A 23,614-nucleotide genomic window follows, 5' to 3' on the forward strand; every position below is an offset into this window, starting at 1 on the left:
AAGTGAGAACCTTTCTGAATTTGACCCAATGGACTCTTGGGGAAAAAATATTCTTAGAAATCATAAAAATCACTTTGCTTTTTAGGTCCAGAAGGAGAAATACTCACTTTGCCAAAATCATCTTTATAAAAATGTCTATCTATGAGACAAACCATTCTTATAGTCTCAGTGAGACCGGGCACAGTGTGAAATTCATGGAAATACTGGATGGGGGCTCAGAAAGTCCTTTGTTTTTTATTTTTAGGAAGATCATATATAGCCATAGGAGGAAAAAAAGCCCCATGAATCAGAGCTCTCTTCTCCCTTTTCTGTCAAAAACAAAAACAAAAAACCTTAAAACAAAATACGTGGATATATTTATCTAATGATAATAATAGCTAAAAAATAACAATAGTTAGCACTTTGGAGTTTTTCTTATGCACCAGGCAGTGTGCTGAGCATTTTATAAGCCCGCACCCCTTTTAAAAATTCTGAGAAAACAGAGGTTAAGAGAGGTTAAGTAACTTCTTCATGGTCACACAGGAAATACTTTTGGATGCTGGGTCTGTTTGTCTCTAGAGTGCACGCTCTTTATCTTTGCTTACACTGCCCCAGAACAAAATATTATTTATGTGGATTATTACAGCCTAATTAAGATAGGAAAAAAGGAAGTACGAAATAAAAGAGTTGCTTGTAAAATTATTTCTTTATGGAGAACTGCTGTGCGGGGTGATTATGCACCACACCCAGGAGTCCTAGGTTACCTTTGTTCCTCCGCACGGATCTCACTTCCCGCAGCTTTCACCAAGCCCTCACAAAGTTTAAGGGACTATGTCATCGTTGCCTTTGTCTTCTTTGGAGCTTGGACTGCGCTACTCATAAGCACATGCTCAACAAAAGTCTACTGATTGGATGAATGAATGAAATGACTCTAGGTTCTCTGAAAATGCATTGATCCGTCGATGAATTATTGGTGGCAACTTCTTTAAAATAGTGGCCAGTCTTCCCAGGTGTTGAGCCGGTCTTCCCTTTCCCTCTGGTCTGTGTGAGCTCAGGGCATGCAGACACACTCATGTTAGCCTGGTAAACTCTGATTAGGTTGGGGGACGGTGGTAAGAAGTGACACTGAGAAAGGCATATTATGGGCAGCTGGAAGAGGGACTCATAAGAGATTTGCCATTTGCCACTTGTTTAGAAGAGGTGGCAGTGAGGGAAATTCTGGGAAAGAGGCAAAGTGCTGATTTAAAATCTATTCTCAATAAGCATGAGGAAAATGCTTAACATCACAAATCATTAGGAAAATGCAAATTAAGCCACAATGAGATGTACTTCATATTCTTTAAGTATCATAATAGAGTGAGTCAATCTCATTATCCCGAAACCAAACCAAACCAAGCCAAACCAAACCCAGAAAATACTAAGTGTTGGTGAGGGCATGAAGAGACGGGAGCTCTTGTGCACTGCTGCTGGGAATGTAAAATGGGGCAGCCGTGGTGGAAGGCAATATGGTCATTTATCAAGGAAAAAAAATGGAATTGCCATAACGATCCAGCAGTTCCAATTCTAGGTATATAAATACCCCAAAGCATTGACAACAGGTACTTCCACAGGTACTTATACCTATGTTCATGGCAGCATTATTCACAATAGCCAAAAGGAGCAAACAACCTAAATGTCCACCAGCAGATAAATAGAAACACAAACGTAGTGTATACATACAACAGAATACTATTCAGCCTCAAAAAGAAAGAAAATTCTGGTGTAGGCTACGAGAAGGATGAATCTTGGCAAAGTTATGCTAAGTGAAATAAGCAGGAGATGAACAGGAAAATATTGAATGGTTTCCCTTGCATGAGATACCTAGAACAGTCCAATTCATTGAGACAGAAAGGTCAGTGGTGGTTACCAGGGGTTGGGGAGAGGGAGGAATTGGGAGCTATTATTTCTGGGAATGGAGTTTTTGATGAAAGGGTTTTGCAGATGGATGGCAGTGATAGGTGGACAATGATGTGAATATATTTAATACCGGTGAATTATACATTCAGAAAAAGTTAAGTTGAGTCATTTTATGTTATGTATATTTTACCACTTCTGCCATATTTATGCTATGAATTTTTAATTTTAAAAACCTATCCTCCTGGTCAGCAGGCAATGGCTAGAAGCGTGTAAATGATTGGAAACTTGGGATAAGCCTAATTTTTCATGACACTTTAACAAAATCCTGGTGCCCACCATCATAGTAAAAGCATGCTTGGGGAGGTTGCTGATGGCCCCTTGGCAAGCTCCCAGGGATGGGGAAGTGGATGGCAGGTGCAGAGCCCCAAGGGTGTGGTGTTTCCTGTGCCTGTTGGTAGGTTCCACCATCTGGCACACAGGGCTGAGAGTTCCCAATCTCTGCTTTGAACACCTTTTGAATTTGTGTGGGTCTGGGGATGTTGAGCAGAAAGTGTTTGGGTTAGAGAGCTGCTTCCCTTTTAACATTGCCTTGGGCTTTTAACATGATTACCACGCCAGACAGAGCAATAGTTTTTGTTCCAGGTTGACTTAAAGGACATTGCCTTTAGGGGACTTCCCAGTTACAATGAGGACATTAATACAGAACATCAGAATCAGATGCCTAATGATTTTTTGAAGATGTAGACTAATTCCTTTCATGGTATGTAGTACTCGGTATGATTGTTTGGGAATCAAGAGAATTTAGGAATTTAGAGCCAAGGCACAGAACTGAATTTTGGTTACTTCATCCCTTAAGTATTAGGACTTTAAATTACATGGATGATGATACCAATCTCTTTCTGTTTGTATTGTTTTCAGTCTTTTATAGCATTGCTTTCATATCTGCTACTGACACAAAGATCCTCACACCAAACCTGTGAAGGAGGCAAGGCAGGAATTTGGTCCAGTCTGCACATGAGGAAATTGCTAGAAGATCCTTAAGGCCAGAGCCTGTGTCTTGTTTCCCTTTGCATCCTGTACTGGGCCTTTCACTCCAGCTTGGAACATAATAGGTTTTCCCTAAGTTCTTGCTGAAATGACTCAATGAGTGTATGGAAAACTTCCAGTTCACTGCTTAAGGCTCTTGAGTAACCAGAGCTGGGCCTGGAATGCCCTCTGATTTCTTTTTCTATAAGGACGTCTTGATATAAACAGCCATTTTTCCTGAGCCAAATTTCTTCTGGAGAATCTGTCCACCAGCAGAGGTTAAATACATCTTAGCCAACCAGCCACGACCTTGGTGGGCTGAATGCCTCAGTGGTTTCCCCTTAAGTAAAAGATGTACATCTTGATTGGAAGCTGGCAAGGTAACAGGGCTCCTATCGGATCCCTCCACACCACCCTGCACCTCGCAGCCCCTCCTCCTGTACAGAGCTCTCTGGTTGCCTGGCTTCTGTCACCCTTTTCTGTCCACATCAGGTGATTCCTTGCTTTGCCTGCCTTCCAGACTAGCTGCTGCAGGCCAGACTCCCTTTATCTAGAGGTTTTCTATCGCTATCTTATCAGGCGATCACGCTCCACTCCTGTTCCATCCTTCCAGGCAGTCCTGCTTGGTTCTGAGCCTTCGGTAGCTGTATACTTCCACGCCCCCAGCCCCCCATGCAGGGCGAGCTGCTTCTCTTATTCCCCTTCTCTCTCATAGCCTGCTCTGGTTCCCATTAGGGGAGCTTGCATTTTAAATGTCTCAACAGCATCTGTCTCTGCAGCCACAGTTCCTCTGCTTTCCCATCCCCCCAACACCCTTCCCAAGACAGACACTAGAGTGGGGGACATCAATTTATAGTTTCTGGCCAGATACCAGATGTGCTGGGTGGAAGCAAATGGTCATAGAAATGTTTGTAATTTCGGATAAAGATCAACGCTAAAGTGGTAAGGAGGGTTACATTTGTATTGTTATCACAACTGATAACAGTCCCCAGCAGTCTCTTTCTGTCTCTCTCTCTTTCTCTCCTTCTCTTGCTGTCACTCTCAGCCAGTTGGAAGTGATTATAAAGTTTCTCTAGGACACAGGCTCCATCCTGTCCTGATGCACCACAGTACACAGGGAGCTGAGAAGAGATTTTTATGGAGTAATGGTGAAAAGTGCTAAATAATATTTCTAGGAGAAACTTTTGTTTCTATGAAAAGGTGTCATAGCCTCTTAGGGATGGAAGATGGAAGGTACCACTGAAATGATCAATTTCACCTCCTAATTTTGGAACCTCATCAAAAATAAAGGAACTTGCCCAAGGCCACACGAGTTTGAGCGATGTTGCTTATTTTAACATTGCCCTTGGAGAATCACAAAGCACAACAGCATATTAAAAACACTGAAATTCAGCAGTCAATAAATACGTTTACCTTTCTGATCAAGCATAATCCTTACCTATTGAATCACATAATTCCAACCCCTCCCCCCAGGAATCAGGAATTAGTGTCCGACAATATACTTTCACAAAACCTGGCTTCATATAATAAAGACCAGCACTATCCCAAGCATTTAGGTCTTAAATGGTGTATTTGCACCCAAACAAAGATGCTTCTAAAATAACTGGAATTATTCTTGAAACAATTTCAGGGGGCTTGTAGGGAACAACTATGCCATCTGTCTCCACTCTTTGGAGATGGTTGCTGGAGACATGAAACGCTCACATTGGGTGACCCATGTTGATTTCATCTCCAAAGGGAGAAAACACTTCTCATTGTGGCACCTCCAATGAAGGCTGCCTTCCAAAGTTAGAGTGGAAGCTCTGAAGAAAACATTTTAAATGACAATTTGGTGAAATAAAAAACACCAGACTTAGCATGCACGAAGTTTGAGAGGTTCTGGCTCCTTGTCAATGCACATATACCAGGGACTTGGGGACAAGAACAATATTCTGTGATATCAAATGTGCTTTAGAGGTTGCTAAGTGAAATAAGTCAGAGAAAGACAAATACCATATGATTTCACTCATATGTGGAATTTAAGAAACAGAACAAATGAACAAAGAAAAAGAAAAGACAAACAAAAAACCCCAACTGTTAAATATCAGAACACCAGAACGAACTGGTGGTTGTCAGAGAGGAAGTGGAGGGGGGTTGGGATGAAATAGATAAAAAGGGAGTAAGAGTACAATTATCTTGATGAGCACTGAGAAATGTAATACCATTGTTGAATCATTATACTGTACACCTGAAACTAATATAGCACTTTATGTTAATTATACTTTAATTAAAAAAAATAATTTCAAAAAGTGCTTTAGAAGTAAGATAATAGAATCAACAGGTGGGTCTCTGAGAAGTGAAGTGGTTGATCTAGATACCTATGCCTCTGTTTTCTAATTGCTTCTTCCTTTTCCTTTTAGTCTTCTCTCCCTTTTCCAGGTGGGTACATGCAGGTGAGGGAACCAACTGAAACACTCACATTTACTCATTTGGCCTTTGGGCTCGCCTGGAACCCAAGAAGGAAGGCTGATGATCTGTTGAATGAATTCACTCGTAAGGTGAGGGCCATGCTGTGCCCACAGGTGGCATGTCAGCCATGTGATAGCTTGGATTAGAAAGAATTTGGAGGCCTCACCTCAGATGATAGTGTGTATGTGACTGCCTCCCCCATCTATGCGTGATGATGGAGAAAATAACACGAACAACATAAAATGGCAAATTATTTAGCTTCCACTGCCATGGACTCAAAAGGAAAGAGCTGGGTAGGCAAGTAGACCCAATAGAATAATTGTCCCCATTTTCAGGATGGGAAGTATATCCTCAGAACTCTGATCTACAGGAGAGGCATGGCATAAGTCCCTGGAGACAACAGTAAAGGGAAGGGACAGATATTCTGAACTAAGCTGAGTGGATTTTTCTATTTTCTAATTATTATAATAGGACAATAGACAACTGTAAGGACGGAATTTGAAATCAGAATTTTTCTCAAAATGTTACCTAGTATATTAAAATTACCTAAGAAGTCATTTCCTGCTTGCTCCTCTCCCTATCTGAATCTCAGCTTCAAGGTATGTGTTGAGGGAAATTCTCGACTCCTCAGGGTACTGATAATGCCTTGTTTTAGAACCACTTTCAGAGGGTTTGTCTATAGCTTAGGTTCAAATGAAGGACCATGGGATTTGGGGTCACCTTGGGGTAGTTTTATGACATGAGCGAATTTATGAACTCTTTGAAGTCTCAGTTCTTTTATCTGGAAAATGAGGATAACAATACCTACATTTGAAAGAGTATAGCTCAAATTGTTTAAAAATGTCAGGCCAGTGACTGGCGCATGGTATAGTGCTCAGTAAATGTGAAAGTCCTTCTGTTTCTAAACTTAAAGCCACCAACTTAAGCTCAGAAAAATGACTGAGCGCAGCAAATCCTCAGGCATTAAATAAAATTTCAACATAATACCCTGTTGAGGCAGAGAAGTAAGCTACTATATTTTACAGGGAATCTTAGCCTCTAGAGTGAAAATCAAATGGGTCTTTGGTTAACTCTCAGCTAATTAGAAAGTAAAATCAAGTGGACCTACTCTTCTCCAAAAATACCATTGAGATATTTTTGTAGATACTGACAAGTGCCCAGAGGATCAACCAATGGGAATGATTTTTCCTCAGGACAGGCAAGAGATCTATAAATAATCTTTAAGTTCTCCAGATTTGGCTCTTCCCAAGCATAGAATGTGCTCCCCTTTTTGCAAAGGTCAACTCTTTAAGGGCTGAACTTTCGAGGAAATCAATTTCTGAATGGGAAAAGTGTGTGGGAAAAGCTGTTTATTTAAATATTTATTTATTTATTTGAGTGAGTGAAATAGAGAAAGCATGAGTGTGTGAGTGGGAGTGGGGAGGGGCAGAGAGCATCTTAAGCAGATTCCATGCTGAGCGTGGAGCCTGATGGGCTTGATTTCATGACCCTGAGATCCCAACCTGAGCCAAAGCCAAGAGTCGGAGACACTTGACTGCACTACATAGGTGCCGCAAGGATGTTCACTTAAAAAGAAAAAAATCCAACTGTGTCTTTTCATAGCAGACCTTATAATTGGCTGATTGGTTTAAAGACTTTGAGTGCTACAAGTGTCTTTTCATAGCAGACCTTACAATTGGCTAGTTGGTTTAAAGACTTTGAGTGGTACAAGTGGATGGAACATGAAAGCTGACAATGAACAACTACTAATTAAATACTAATTGAAAACGGAGAGCAGTTCCTTGAAATTCTTCATCTTCTACCTGCCCCAGCAGCTCATCTCTTGCCTGGTCCTGGAGTTCTTGCTCTAGTCACATTGGATGAATCATACTGGATGCTCTTTTCACTCCTATTTCATCTTGGTCCTTTTATAGGTTCTGTTTACTTTTCTGAGATGTTCCCACCTCTGTCTGGTGAATTTCTACTTGGTCTTAAAAACCCGGCTCAGATCCCTCTCTTCTTTTTTTTTTTTTTCCCCCATTTTATTTATTTTTTTCAGCATAACAGTATTCATTGTTTTTGCACAACACCCAGTGCTCCATGCAAAACGTGCCCTCCCTATTACCCACCACCTGTTCCCCCAACCTCCCACCCCTGACCCTTCAAAACCCTCAGGTTGTTTTTCAGAGTCCATAGTCTCTTATGGTTCACCTCCCCTCCCCAATGTCCATAGCGCCCTCCCCCTCTCCCAATCCCACCTCCCCCCAGCAACCCCCAGTTTGTTTTGTGAGATTAAGAGTCATTTATGGTTTGTCTCCCTCCCAAGATCCCTCTCTTCTTAAAGTGTTCTATGTTAGTCCCCAGACTGGGGTTTTGTTTCTTTTTCAGCATCCTGTGCAAATCTCTATCATTCCAGTTACCGCACTGAGCTGTAATTATCTGCTTCCTTGTCTCTGTCTCCTCCTATAAGGTACCTGATGTTCATAGCCATTCAATAAATAGTTACAATATTTATATTTTTGACTGCTATTTATTAAACGTGTACAATGTTCCAGTTGCTTCTGGATATAGGAAGATATAGGAGACATGGCAATGAGGGAGACTATGGCCTGGACTTCCTAAAACTTCTATTTCAGTAGGGATAGGCAGACAAATAAATGGTGAAAAACACAAGGGAGAAAAAATAAAATTGGTAAGAAGTAAAGAAAGGGTGTTTGTGTATGTGTGGTGGCTAATCTAGCTAGGGTGGTTTGGGAAGGCACCCATCAGATGAGATTTGAGCAGAGATTTCAAAGAGTTAAGGGAGCACATTCTGTGGCTATCTGGAGGAAAAGCGTTCTAGGAAAAGGGAGTGCAAATGTCCTGAGGCAAGTGTGTACTCATCCCTATGGTAAAACAGCAAGGAGGCAATGTAGAGGAGTGACTGAGAAATCACAGATATGAGGTAGGTCAGACAGGATATGTGACATGCCCTGGTGGCTTCTGTGTCCACAGTCTCACTTCCTTTCGACTCATCCTACACACAGTGGCCCAAGCAATTGTTTATAAAATGTGAATCTTATCCTATTACTTTCCTGTTTAAAATTCTAAAACGATTCCTCAGCACTTTCAGAACTACCTTCAGATGGCTGCCAGTGCACTTCTCCCAGGACCGTCTCACCCCCAGCATGTTTCATCCTGCTCATGTTGAATGAATATCTCTCCTATTACAACAATTCGTTTCCCTCAATTCTGTGTGTTGCTTTTCCTCTGAGTAGTTGCCTCTACCCCCAAGGCAAATCTTCATATAACTCAAGCAACCTTCCAAATTGAGCAATAATTGTCACTTGTTCTGAAAAAATGTTTCCGGACACTGAACTTTTTCTTAGCTCTCTGCCCATCCTTATAATTACCCCTAAACCTAACCCTAAAACTAAGTTTGACCCAAGCCTTCGTCCTGTCTCAAATCCTACCTAATCCAGCTCCAACTGTAACGCTAAGCGCAATTCTAACTTCAACCTAAACCTTAACCCAGCTTGAACTCCAGCCCAGACTTGACCCCTTTCCCAACATTGACTCTATGTTAGCTAGCTAAGGATCCATTTAGTGTGATATGTGTGACTTTTGAAAAGAGCATGAAGTCAACCATTCCAGTACTGAGCTTCCTTGCAGTGAGGAATGCTGCAAAGGGCTGTAGGGGCTTCTCTACCACGGGCAACTGCTGCCCCGTTAGCAGGGTCTGTAGCTTCTCCAGTCTGAGAGAAATCATCTGAACCTCTGACTTGTTATCTGCATACGTTCAGTAAGTTACTAAATCTCTTCGTGTCTCAGTAGAGTCATTGCTAAAATGGAGAAAATTATGTTTATGTCACAGATTTCCAGTGAATACGACATAATCCATGTACCGAAGACCACGGTAGGGCATTGGAAGGTTGGCTGAGTTGTGTTATCTGTATGATGCTGGGTCTCTAGGAGGTCTTGGGCTTTTCCTATACCTCAGAAAGATCCCTACCCTCAGTAAGCAAAGTGTTTTCCATATTAGGATATATCTTATCAGATAATAATATTATTCTTGAAACTTGGTATAATAATACTTCATTCTAATGAAGAGGATAGTAATCTTCATCTCTTATATGTATGTAGAATTTTGAAATAAAACTGTTTAGACTCTGCTATTTAAATTCCAGTAACCTTATCAAAGCAACAAACAAAAGCAAACAAACTACAGTACTGTATTAGGACCTGAATGGCTTTGAACCTATGAATTAATTTGGGAGAAAACTGTTATAACTACAATGTTTATGACATACCATGTTTGAGCCCTACATTGGGGATGGACTTATTAAAATCTTCTCAGTAATGATTTCTGGTTTATTCATTTAGGTTTTGTACCTGACTTGTCAGAGTTTCTTCTAGGTACACTATGATTTTGTTTTTGTTACTATTGGGGTATGGAGTCATTTCCCATTATGTCTTTTATTGACCGTTGTTGTATATAATTAGTTTGTGGCCATCACTTTACTAATCTTTCTTTAAATTGAAGTATAGTTGACATATAAGGTTATATTAGTTTTAGTAATCTATTTTATTAATTGCAACAGCTTTTGGATTTTCTAAGTATTTAATGAGGTCACTTGAAAATAACACTACTTTTGTCTTTTGTCTTCCTTTAATAATTGTACCTTGTATTTCTGTGTCGTATCTTTTGAATTGCTCAGAGCTTCCAGGATAACTTTAAGCGATGATGGTAATTTGGGGCATCTTTACATTGTTACCGATTTTAATGGGAGTGCTTCTTGTTTTGCCATTAAGTATGATGTGGACTCTTTTTAGTCATTATATTCTAGCTTCATTGCATGTGGCAGGACAAGAAAGCCTGTGCTATTTCCACTTTGGGAATTGGTTGACGTGGTGTGTGTGTGCACATGTTCATGCAGTTGCATGACATCATTAATTTTTGTAGAGGCTTCATGAATGCTTTTATTTATTTTTTATTTTTTAGATTTTATTTATTTATTTGACAGAGAGAGAAAGATAACAAGTAGGCAGAGAGGCAGGCAGAGAGAGAGGAGGAAGCAGGCTCCCTCCTGAGCAGAGAGCCAGATGTGGGTCTCGATCCCAGGACCCTGAGATCACGACCTGAGCCAAAGGCAGAGGCCCAACCCACTGAGCCACACAGGTGCCCCTCATGAATGCTTTTAAAGGTGACATATTCTATGTTTGTAGGGGTCAACATTGTTTAGTGGTCTTCATATTATTAATTATATTTATTTAAATATTCCATGTCACTAATTCTGGCAGGTCTAATTGAACTAGAAAAAGTGGATAAATCTGTGTTAAAGTTACATGTATAAATTGTGTTCTTGTCAATTTCTCTTTACTTTTCTAGCCAGTTTTGCATTATATCATTTGATTAGGTTAATTAGCACATAAAGGCATTAATTACTACTTCTGCTTTATTATGCTATTCTTCAGTTTATAAATGAAAATAATATAAATAATCTATTTTCTCTATTAATTACTTTTGCTTTAAAGCCTACCTTGCCAGAAATTAATCTTGTCTTTCCTATTTTAAATTTTATTCTATTTAATAGTTCTATTTTCAATATGGATACTTTTGATTTAGGTATGACACTTAAAGGCAGTGGATATGTGAATTTAATTTTTTACTACAATATGAGAATCTTTGTTTCTTAATATTGAAATTTAACCACATACATTTATTGACATATAGATGGCTTTGTTAACTTCTGTCATTCTGTTCTACATGACTTCATTTTTTTTTCATTTTTTGCTATTTCTTTTGCTGTGGCAGTTTGTTTGCATATATGGAATGTTGTGCATGTTTTTGTTTCCTTAATGACTGAGAAGATGTGTATCCTCTTTTCAACTTAACTTTAAGTTTCCCAAATCCAAGCTTTCTTTTATATTTTTCTAATTCTCAGAGTCAACGATTACATGGAGTTTTAGAATCTGTTCTCTGCGAGGTAATGCATTTGGTGAATTTTTATTTCTCTTCTATCCAATTTTGTAGAATCCTTTTACTCCCTTCTGAAGGCCAGGCTGAGCTAGGTGTTGATCTCTCATAGATATTTGCCTGGAATGCAGTAAACTTGGCTCAGTCTATAAATGTCTTATGACATCTCTTTACCTTTCAGGATCAGAAAGGGGTTTTTGTTTTTTTTTTGTTTTTGTTTTTTTCCTGTTATGTCTTTGACTGTTACTTCCTGTCCACTTGTTCTATTTTCTTTGGAAACACCTGTGTAATCTCTGAGTTGGATCTTCAGTTTCTGGGATAGGTGTCATTCTCTGTCATATGAATTTCACACTTTGTGTAATTTGTGTGTATCTGGGAAAGTTACTGAAAGTATAACTTGGGGTCACCTGGCTAGCTCAGTTGGTACAGCATGGGAATCTTGATCTTAGGGTTGTAAGTTCGAGCCCCACATTGGGTATAGAGGTTATTTAAAAAAAAAAAAGTATGACTTTGCAATTACTGGGTCAGTTTGCATAGTGTTAATTCTGCTCTATGGTAGACCTAGTACTGTTAATTTTCTGGATTTACTGCTTTAGTCAATCTCATTTAAAATTTCATGGTCTAGTTTTTATTTCATCATGTATCTTCTTTCCAATGGCATTCTACTCTTGTTTCAGAGAATAGGAAATTTTCTATTTCTTTTCTGTTTCTATACTTCATGGTTTTCAGAAGATTTCTTCCTCCAAGTCTCTCTTTATTCTTGTTCATAAGCATTTAATGCTTTCTATTTTTGTATGTTCTTTTTATTTATCCAGGTTCAAATGAGGGAGAGAATTATATGGACCTATTTTTCTCTTACAGATAAGGTAAGTGGATTGCTTCTGACCCCCCCTTGCTCTCCAACCAGATTTTGGTGAAATTCTCTTCCCGGATCTCTGATTGTGTATCAGATTGATGTCCCGGCCTGATTTCCAATGTATCAACATCTTCCTGCTATTCTGCTGGTCTCTCATAAGAATATCATCTTATCCCAAGGCTTGACTCCTTAATGTTCAGAGAAGATGGAATATATAAAACAACAACTTCCAGCATGTGAGGACACTTTGGCTTTTCCCATTGTTCCCCCTGCTTTCTGCATCATACAAATGGAACTACACTCCAGAGGGTGCCTAGTGTTATCACCAGCTTCCCTGCCACCACTCCTCAGTTGTTCTGTGGTAGTTGCATTATCTAAATGAGCATAGAAATATTAGCGGCAAAAGAAGAATGGTTAAGTGTTGTAGACTTGTGTTTTTAGTGCTCGCTTCGGCAGCACATATACTAGACTTATGTTTTTAAAGATTTTTTGTTTATTTCACAGAGAGAGAGAGATCACAAGTAGGCAGAGAGGCAGGCAGAGAGAGAAGAGGAAGCAGGCTCCCTGCTGAGGAGAGAGCCTGATGCGGGGCTGGATCCCAGGACCCTGGGATCATGACCTGAGCCAAAGGCATTAACCCAATGAGCCACCCAGGTGCTCCTAGACTTGTGTTTTTAAACCAATAGAAAGACAGCATGGAAGTGACCAAAGATCTTCCTACCTGTTGTCATATGCTTGTGGACCTTTTATTTTTGGAGCATAGCAGTCATGGGTCATGAATCATACATATCTATTTAATATCACAGATGTGTAGTTAGTGGAACTTCCTACCAGAATGGTTAGTGGGTTAATTCTTAGAACCAGTTGTCAGTATTTTTAAGAAGTCTTTTCTTCGTTGGTAGCTTAAGTATTAGAACATTGGAAAGAGACTCCTAGTTAGAAGTCCTTTTAAACCAGAGATCCCCAGTTCTTTCCATTGAATCAGCTCTGCAAGGGTGTCCAAGGGGCTTACATATTATACTTTCCAGGTGTTTAGTGACATTGCCATGAGCTCTGGATCCTAATGATAGCTTTGAGATTATTATTCTCCGTGTGAAAAAATATTCATGATATGATTAATAGCTAACAAATTTTAAACCTCAAACCTTCATACAGTAACACATTGAATTAGGTGAGATAGTGGAGAACATGAATTTGGATCAGGGTTCAAATCCTGGATTAGTTACTTGTTGGCTTTTTGAACCAACCTTAGGTAACTTACTTGACAGTGCAGCTTCTAATCTGGAAAATGGGAATATTTCACAGGGCCTTGTGTTGCCCAAACTGAGTTGACACAGTAAGTTAGTCAAACATGTTAAGGGGTAATTTTTTTTTTCCTATTAAGTAACAACCAACATGATGATGATGATGATGATGATGGTGAGGAGGAGGAGGAGGAGGAAGATGGCATCTTAGTAAGATGGAAATCTTAGCAATGGTTGACCCTTAGTATGTGTATAACATATACACTGATCTCAGGGATTTATGCAGATCACATAATTTAATTCTTACAACAACCTATGAGGCAGGTACTATCATCTGTCCCACTTTACAGGTGAACAGATGAAGCAGTTTGCCTGAGGTCTCATTGCTGGGAAATTGTGGAGAAAGCATTCCATACAGGCATTCTCATTCTAAAATGTGTGTTTTTAGACTATCCTCTATTAACTTCTCTCTCCCTCTCTCTCTCCCTCCACTTACACTCAAGCACATGATTTCAGTTACTAACTACTTGAAGTTGTTGTTAAGTAAGTGTATTGAACCATGCTCTCTTTCCCACATGGTCTGTCATGAAGAGAAGATAAAAGGAAAGACCGTGAGAATTTTTTATTTTAGGTGTCTGACTCTTTCTTTAAAATTTAACTTCAATGAGGCAGCTTATAGTACATCATTAGTTTTAGATGTAGTGTTCAATAATTTATCAGTTGCATGTAATACCCAGTGCTCATCACATCACATGCCTTCCTTAATGCCTGTCACCCAATTACCCTATTCCCTAATTTTTGATTGACTGTGTTTCTTCAGGTTGACCCTAGCAGTGTCTTAAGTATCTATCATACTTTGTAATTTTCAGAGAAACTTTCCACATGCTTATTAACCTGATCCCCAAAACAGGTCTGGGAATCATGTGAGGATGATGAAGCTGGCAACCTTAGAGGGCAAGGGACTTTTTAAAGACCATACAGATTAATTAGAGAAAGATTTGGGATCATCTATATTAACGAGAATAACAATAAACCATTTATTAAATATTGACCATAAGGCAAACACCATGTGAATCACGTCAACGGCATTAACTCTTTGGAGCTACAACAACCAAAGATGTGAAATCACGTGGCCTAGGTTCACTCTTAGTATGTGACAAATCCAGGGTTCAGTCCCAGGTGGGGGACACTCAGTTCTTAATGTAAGTTTCTACATCTCTAAGTTCTCCTACTAGTGAATTTTCTTTAAAAAATATAGAAATGACACTTAATCCACTTTGAAACACCTTTCTCTATGTGGGAAATGTTAATTATGCTAATAATAATTAACACTACCTAGTGTTAGCTATTGCAGGCACCATACATCCATTTGCTTATTGAATTAATAAGTATTGAATTACCACCAGCTACATGCCAGGCACCGTTCTGGGTACAAGAAAAACACATATGAGCATGACATTATCTTTCATGGAATTTACAGTCTTTTTGGAGAAACAGAAAGTAGCTAAATCATCCCACACCATTGTAACTCTAAACAGTGCTAAGTACCATGCAGGGAAGTCTGGAGTACTCTGAGGGTTAGTCAGTAGACTTCTTTTTTTTTTTTTTTAAAGATTTTATTTATTCATTTGACAGAGAGAGAGATCACAAGTAGGCAGAGAGGCAGGCAGAGAGAGAGGAGGAAGCAGGCTCCTTTCGGAGCAGAGAGCCCGATGCGGGGCTCGATCCCAGGACCTGAGATCATGACCTGAGCCCAAGGCCGAAGGCAGCGGCTTAATCCACTGAGCCACCCAGGCGCCCCAGTCAGTAGACTTCTTTGACACGGTCCGGGACAGGGAAGGCTTTCTGACGAAGCCATTTTGGTAATGAGAAGGGAAGGCGGAGAAATGTTAATTATGGGAAAAGACTATGCTCTGGGGAAAGGAGAAGAACATGGATCAGATCTGGGATTTGGGGGATTTTGAGGAACTAAGAGATTAACCAACTGGCTGGGGTATGTTTAGGAAGAAGAATGGCCCTAGACAGGCTGGGAGAGGCAAAACCATGCAGGCCTTGCTAAGGATTTTCTCTTTAAGAGACAGGGTAATTCATTGAAATGACAGATTACTTGTGTTTGAAAAGATCCTTTGGCCTTAAGTGTGAAGAATAAATTGCAGGGGGCAAAGAAAGAGGCAGGGGGGTCAGTTAGGAGACTGCTGTGTGAATGGGGGCTGGACAAGATGGTAGCTTGGACTGGGCAAGGGTGGCAGAGATGGGGAGAAATGGATGAACTTAGGAATTATTTAGAAGTAATTTCCACAGGGTTTACTTTGAGTTAGATATGTGGAGTGAGCAAGAGGGTAGTAGGATGCCTCCCAGATTTCCGGCTTGTGCAGTATGCATTGTTTCATTGAGTTCTCACAAGAGCACCATGATGTGGATACTTCCAAGTCTCAGGAACCACATTCCGAATGTTTCCAGTCACTGTCCATGGTCATACAGCTTATCCATGGCAGAGCCAGGATTCATTCAGGTCTGCCTGAATCCGAAATCTGGGCTTTGGATGGCTGTTACACTGGGGAATGGGAAGAAAGTACATGACCCATTGTAAGAAAGGGAGTGTTAACAACAGCAGTTAAATGGAGGTTTTAGTGAAAGAAACGGGCATCACTCCTCAACTTCAAAAAATACGCGCATCCTCAGTGCCCAAGCTCTTAAGACATTCGTGCAGGTTTGCATGTGGTGCTATGGCTATTCCTACAAGCTCAACGAGAATAAGACTAGTATCTTCAGTGAGTATGACTTTGTTAAATATCACTCATAAATAACACGTGTTCATTGCAGAAATATGAACAAATACAGAAAAGCAGCAAGAAAGACAGTGAAAATCTCCTGTAATCCTCAGAGGGGGGAAAATGCTTGATTGTTTTTAATTAAACAATGCCATACTCTATGATTTACCACCATGGGTATTTAGCAGAAAGACCACTGGAGACCCCAGTTCTAGACCCAGACTTCCTGATGATTTTGATTTCGGGGCGGGGTGGTGGGAGGTGGGGGTGGAGTTAACCTCTGGGACTCTAGCCTTCTCCTTTGTAGAATGGAGGGAAACTTTGCCCCCATTTAATTATCCCGGACCTTTTTGAGCCTGAGTTAGCATGTGACAGTGCTGGGCATACTGGTGTCCTAAAGCACAGGTTTAGAGTCTCTCAAACTACTGTGTGGCCTCTTCACCCCTACTTGGTTTCCTCATTGGTGAGGTAGAGATAATGATATTGAATTCACCGCGATGTTTGTGAGGGTTCGCTCACATGTGTGCAGACCACTTGGTGCCTCCGCGGCTACACAGAGCAAGCAGCCAGCATGGGGTAGTCAGAAATTTCCACAGATACCCAGCAGGGCAGCTGTTTGCCCAATGATCTCCTGTAGCCCAGACACTCAGTCTGGGATGTGGTAGAGGGGCTGGGGGAAGGAGGGGAGCAGAGTCCTGGAAGGCCCACCAGCCTTAACTGCTCTCACTTCTCTAAGCTCTCCTGTTGAGCTGCATGGAAACCACTCTTTTTTTTTTTTTTTTTTTTGGGTACTTGCCATGGGTTAGACATTGGCTAGACATAGAAAGAAGTGTACAATGTAGACCTTATTCTTCAGGAGGAAGAAATATCGTGGGGCTGGATAGTAAACAGGAAAAAACCCCAAATAATGTAATCAGTGTTGTTGCAGCACTATGAACAAAGGGCTGTGAGGCAGGGGGGTTGGGGTGAGGGAGTGACTCATTTTGCCTCAGGGAACCTGGGAAAGCTTCAGGGAGAAGGCCTGAGCCTGGCAGGGGAGGGTAGAGTTTGCTGGATGGAAAAAATTGAACAGGAGTCCGCCTGTGTACTCCTGAAGAAACCTCTTCTGGCCAGGAGACCCTCGAGATGCCAAAGCCACTTGGAGACATCTGGTGCCAAAGTAGAGGGACTTGGGGTGGGCAGATGAGGCTCAGCGAGGCAGGTCTCTGAAACCACTAGGCTCCGCACTCTGCCTCCTGTCCCTGTCCTCCACTATCTCCCGGGTCCCCTTCCTGCTAACCACTTTCTCGCTTGAGGGCCCCTTTTCTCTACATTAGGTCTTCTGTTACTTACATGGTCTTCTGCCTCCTTTCTCCCATCCACGAAAGTCTGCCAGGAGAAATGGATCAGATGTGAATGGGGGAAACTGCGGTGTAGTTTGTATGGTTTATGTGTCCGTGATCCCCCTTTTAGGGATGTTGGCATTTCAGTTCTTTGATTTTGGGGGAGTGAAACACTTTGGTGCTGGAATCCCATGCTACCTTCTGATCTGTGGTATACTCTCCCTAGCTTTAGGTGCTGGGTAGCAGGTGTGTTTTGTTTAGTTGTTACAGTTTTGTTGTTACTGTTGGTTAGTGGTAATTCAGTATCACTCTCCAGTTTGTCACCAACCCCACCATTCCCGACTAGATCAATTATAGCCTCCTTGTCTTACCCTGAGCTCACCTGCCTTGTCTGAAGATGTTAGTGTATGTGGCCCCCTGTGTTAGATTTTGTTATTTCTTGACTTCTCAGTTGAGAATTTTATCAGTCCCTCCTTTAGTAATCTTCTCCCCCAGATTTTTGCATTTATCCCTTTCTTATGCAGTTCTACCAACAACACAGGGAACCCAGTACACAGCTGGGCAATGTACTATAAGCATTCAGGGACTCCCTCCTATTTACTAGGACGGAGTCCAGACCACAGCACCTGTTACCAGGTCATTTCTCCCATGTTCATAAAAATGAGAATTGAGGTGGCCGTTTCTCTTAAAATAAAACACAACAAAGAAATTTATCATGATTTTAATTGATTCTTAAATGAATAAATGACATGAATTATTTAGCCCACAGTGTGTACCTTTGCAACATTTGAAGGGAGCTTATCAAATCCAGCTGCTGGGACATTTCATCAGCAGGACGACAGGTTGTGCATTTAGGACGGAGAGGTTGGATGAGGACTTTTTGGGGTCTTGGGGAGGAAGATGAGGCCATCCCGGGAACATACCCTAGATGGGTCTAGACTTTGTCTACACCTCGGTTACGTGGGGAGATGGTACATATAATGTGGTATCTCCTGGGGTGAGAAGGGTCAGCCACACGGACTGAATGTCTGAGTCGCTGCCTGTGTCACAGCCCTCCCCTGTGAGCCTGCCAGGCTCTCCAATTTGGTGGAGGGCTGCTCTGCCCAGGATTCAGCATCCCCGTGTCCGACCTGGTCATTACTCCCAATGATCATCCATTTCAAACAGTCAGCAAGGCAATAGCATGAGCGCACCAAGGTAAAGAAAAGGAACTTGGATTATGAGGAATAAAAATCTGTCTCACATGTGGCACCATTAAATAGCTCTGGTGGAGACATATTGTTTATAGTCAGCAGTTGTCTGGAAAATAGATGTTTATTTGTAGTGAGTGTATTAAGATCTTTGCCATTAGGTAATATATATCCTGCATTGTGTCTTCCCTTACAGAAAACTATGTTGGAATAAACCTTCAATTAACAATTCTTGTGGCAATGAAAAATATTAAACAGCAATAATGTTCTATATTGGCATTTCTGTTTATTAGAGAGAGAGAGAGATTGAAACGCCAGGAGTCTTTCTTGGAAGGTTGGCCTTTTTAAAATGGTATATTCCATTTAAAACTGCAAGTGAAACATCTGCTAAATAAAGATTAAATTGCTTACAGAAAAAAAATGTCCCTAATATTCGGCAAGGACATCAACACACCGAATTTCCCTGAACCATCCATCTTCTGATGAAAAGGTGTATTTTAATACAACCACATGCATCAGACTCTCCTGTCTCTCCGAGCTTCTGTAACCAGGGATGATACAAGATATTTCTGTTACAAAATAGGAACTTGTTTCCCACAGCTCTTCTAGAACAGGGCTTGGGTCTTATCTGGCTTTTGACACATTGTCATTTCTCTGCCTCCATTTCCTTAGCGAACAGACGTGTGCCCCCACAATACCAACATAGGAATGGATGGTGCTAATCCTGTCAAATCCTGAATTCTGTTACATTATAGCACTTAAAAGAATCCACTGGTTTCTGACAAGTCCCAGATGAAGCCAGGGGACTCTTGCAGTCTGAGCAGCTCATTCTAGGTGTGCATTTCTTTGGGGTGGGGGGTGAGTGACCTATTTGGAATCTTGGTTCCTTGTATATAAAGTGAAACAATATGTTCACTTCAGAGGTTTATGGTTAGGAGTAATTAAAAAAAAACAGGAATTCAAAACCTAAAACAGATTCTGGCAGATAGTTTTTGTTCAATCAATTCTGTTAACATGAAATCTTCAGCTAAGGTGAGGTTAGTTCCCTGGTCCCTTTGAAGCTTGAATGATGGCTGCTGGCAGGAGCAGCAGCTGATTCTCTACCTCCCCCCTGGCCCTTAATAGGGGCTCAATGCATAGTTGGTAAATAAATGAAAGATTGCTGGAACAAGCTCCTGAGTTTTCACTTCCAGATCTACCAGTGGTTACACCAACCCATTTTGCCGGACCACACATCCCACTCTTCTTTGTCTTCTATTTCTCTCAGTGAACTCACCATTTCAATTAGTAGCAGGGAAAAAACTGTTGCATGTTATCCTAGAGCTCCCTTAAACCAAATCAACAAATACTTACTGAGGGCGAGACAGGTGAGCAGAATGAGGTCAGGAAAAAGAACTCAGCGTAGTTTCTAGAACACCGCTCTGCAAATATATATGGCGTGGCAAAAATCTAGGACGATGGTTTGTCTTTATTATTTCTTTCCCATTTTAAAATGATCTAATGGAGTAAAGTGAATCCTTACCCTCTGTCCTGATTTGTTATTCCCTGCCAAGCACCCATTTCACAATATAGGCTCACCTGAAACACTCAGACCTGCTGTCACAGTAAGCAAGATTTCCTTTCTCTGTAGGTGCCAAGGAGATCTCAACAGGGGTGGGAAACGTCTTAGATTAACTCCTTCGCTACTTTGGGACACCTTCTGTACTCAATAGTATGGGTGTTTGGAATTCTGAGCAGAACCGAGGAGAGATGGACGGCATAACGGCCACGACTATCTGTTTTTTATTTCCAAGCTAGTGAATCTTGCTTTCTCCCTTATAGTATTTCCTTCTTCGCTTGGTTTCACGGAAATGTTTTAATAAGAAAGTTTTGAGAATATCCTGGGATTAGAGTCTTGGAATGAACTTTCCTGCTCATACTATCAGCCCCTTTAGTTTAAAACGATTCCACTTAAAAACATCTACTTATAACTACCAGCTGCTGGTTCTTTTCTTTTCATGCTCACGGACGCACACAAAGACACATAGAGTCTGCACATGTACACACACACACGCACACACTCCCCTCACATGCACTGTATATATGTAAACATCCAGAAGGAACAATGCGCTGTAAAAATTGTCCCGTTGAGTTTGTAATCCAGTGTGAGTTACTGAGTGCTGATAAGTAAAGGAAGTTCAACCAGACAGTTTAATCCTCCAATTTCCTGTCTTCTAATCAGCCCCTGATTCTTTTGGTTTTAAATTAGAAACATTCCTGACAATATTTAGGACAGGTGAAGGAAAATCAACTAGAAAATAAGTAAGGACAAAGCATTTATTTTACAGTCTAAAGTTCACAGGAGAAATATGAGCGTAATAACAGGAAATCAAGATTTTTAAAAAGATAGTGCAAGAACATAGGCTGGCTTAAGTAACCAATCACATTTCGGAATGGAGTGCATTTGGATCATAATTTGATTTAGAGGAAAAAAAATAGGAACATAAAGTATTTGTGTCTCTCTAAGCATAGCAAGTGGTACTTTAAAAGACGTACAAGGCTAACCTAGAGAAAGTGATAAGGACAATTTCTTAATATACGTGAGAGAAAAAGATAAAACGGTACTTTATTCAGATTTTGCTTGCAATCAATCATTGCTAATACTGTGAGAAAATAATAGTGCATGGAACTCTTTGAAGTAAATGCAGATTCTTGGAAATTAATATAGTCACACATATTTATAATGGTAGATAAAAATAAGACAAGCGTGCATTTAAAAATAAACCTAGGCAGAGTGTGCAAATGCTTGAAATAGAATGTGTATAAATATGTTCATCACGGACACTTTCTTTTGAAAATATACTGGTACCGAGAATGATATGATTTATTATTTAATCCCCTCATTTTGATTCTTTTCATTTATAGCCATTGTAGCAATTTCCAAGTTATTTTATTCATCATCCTGAAAGAGCTAGTGCAAAAGCATAGAGAAATCTTCATTTGGCAATGTCTTCAAAAGAATATAGAAGACAATCATGAACAACAGTAGCTCAGTTGAGAATTAACCATTTAAAAATTGGAATGATAAATACAACTAAGGTTGTGAATCCAAGCAAATAACAACAACAAAAGGTTGCAAGAGATATGAGTTCTTAGTTTTGCATCTGCAGCAGTTAGGGCTGTCAATCATTTGAGAAGTAGGCTGGAGTTGAGAGTTTTTTTGAATTGTTGAACATAGTAAGACAGTATTTCACAGACGTACCTTGCTTGGTAAACATATATATCTACTTTTAAAAAAGGCATTTAAATTCCAAGACATAGCATATCCTTGCTACCCAAGTATTTTCCTGGCATACAAAGTCTGTGTTGTAAAAATTTGAATTAAGTGATGGATAATTCTTGACCGAAAAATTACATGGCGATTTCTAAAAAGAATGCTTCCAAAATAAGTGCTTGGGAACCTAGCATGGGGAAAGAGGGGTGGCAGGATGATTTAATAGTCTTCATTTCATAGTAACTATGAGTTTTTAAATTGGATTAAAGAAACAAGACAAGTGTATTTTGTAATTCAGATAAAAATCATCCCATAGTATCTTATCGGTAAATCATTAAGAAGAGGAGGCTGTTTATTCTGCCTTCGTTTGAACGCCATGTGGGTAGAATGGAGGTAATTCTACTGGACAGAATTATATTTTGAAGCATATGCATGCTTCCAAGGTGTTTCTACTCCATTTGGAGTGGAGAAAGATTTCATGAGGGTTTTCTTTAGTTGTGTGTCGAAGGTTTCAAATAGAGATGTCACAACATAGCTAGATGCAGTTGATATGCAATATCTATTTCTTGATTTGCATGATTAAAGCATTACAGAAGTGGCTCAGATATCAAAAGATTGCTTATAAATGACAGCGCCAAAGGTAATTACTGTTAAAATGTACATGCTCGAACCCTGGTCGCTTGTTAACTTCTAAGTTGTGTTTACAACTCTTTGGGTTGGAGTAAAAGTTCTCATTTGAGTTTTCCATGTCAAGACCTCTCTCCCACTCCATTTTTGATACCAAAAGAGTATTTAGCATTTCTTATCTCCTACATCTGTCGAGAGGGTGTCAGCTTTAACCCAAAAAAGCAATAAAAGGTAAAGAAGGCCCTTCTTACTATTTCCCATTTTAAAATAATTGGTTCTTGAACAAAAGTAGCCTTTTGAAGACAAAGCTAAAATTCGTACTTAAAAAAAAAAAACCAGCCCAATTAATTTAGTCAACCAACCTTCAGTTCGTTATCAAAAAGTGCAGTTAAAACCCTACTGTAAGCTGGGTGCATTATGATAGGGGGTGGGGATAAAGAGGGAAAGAGGAGAGGGGTTGTTATTCTCAGCCTTTTATTAACCAGTTTCTTTCATTCTAGTGGGTCTTTATTATTTAGAAAAATAAAAATGGTCTGGAGCTCTATCCATTCTCACCTAAAATTTTGGAGTAGGTCATGGCTGTCTACAACTGGTCCAACATATGCCCCCAAACTAAAACAAACAAACTCATTTGCCATACAAATTGTTTACGATTCATTAAAAAGCAAAATTGCATATCCCGGTGCTGGCAGCTGAGGCCGAGCCTCCACGGGCGGAGGGGGCATTCACTGAGTTGCCTTTGTATGCTGGGAGGACCAAGCGGAGGTTCCCACTATGCAGCCCGGAGTCTGTGCAACCAGATGACGCATGAGGTAATTTTAAAGCTTTATTTGCCTTTAGTGTGAAACTCGGATCTTGTACTGTCCTTTGCTTAAAGAGCCGTATCAGCAAGGAGCAAGTCTAATTTTTTTTTTTTTAAGTTGGGGAAAATTGTTTGGGGGAGTTAGGTGACGGTCTGGAGGGAGAGGGAGTGAATTCTATTCAAGTAAAGAGAAGAGCTAAGAGAAAATGTGAAATGTCTCTTATTTTAATTAATCCTTTCCCCTCTTCGTCAAAGTCCTCAATTT

This window comes from Meles meles, chromosome 1 (genome assembly GCF_922984935.1).
Source record: "Meles meles chromosome 1, mMelMel3.1 paternal haplotype, whole genome shotgun sequence".
Taxonomy (NCBI): domain Eukaryota; kingdom Metazoa; phylum Chordata; class Mammalia; order Carnivora; family Mustelidae; genus Meles; species Meles meles.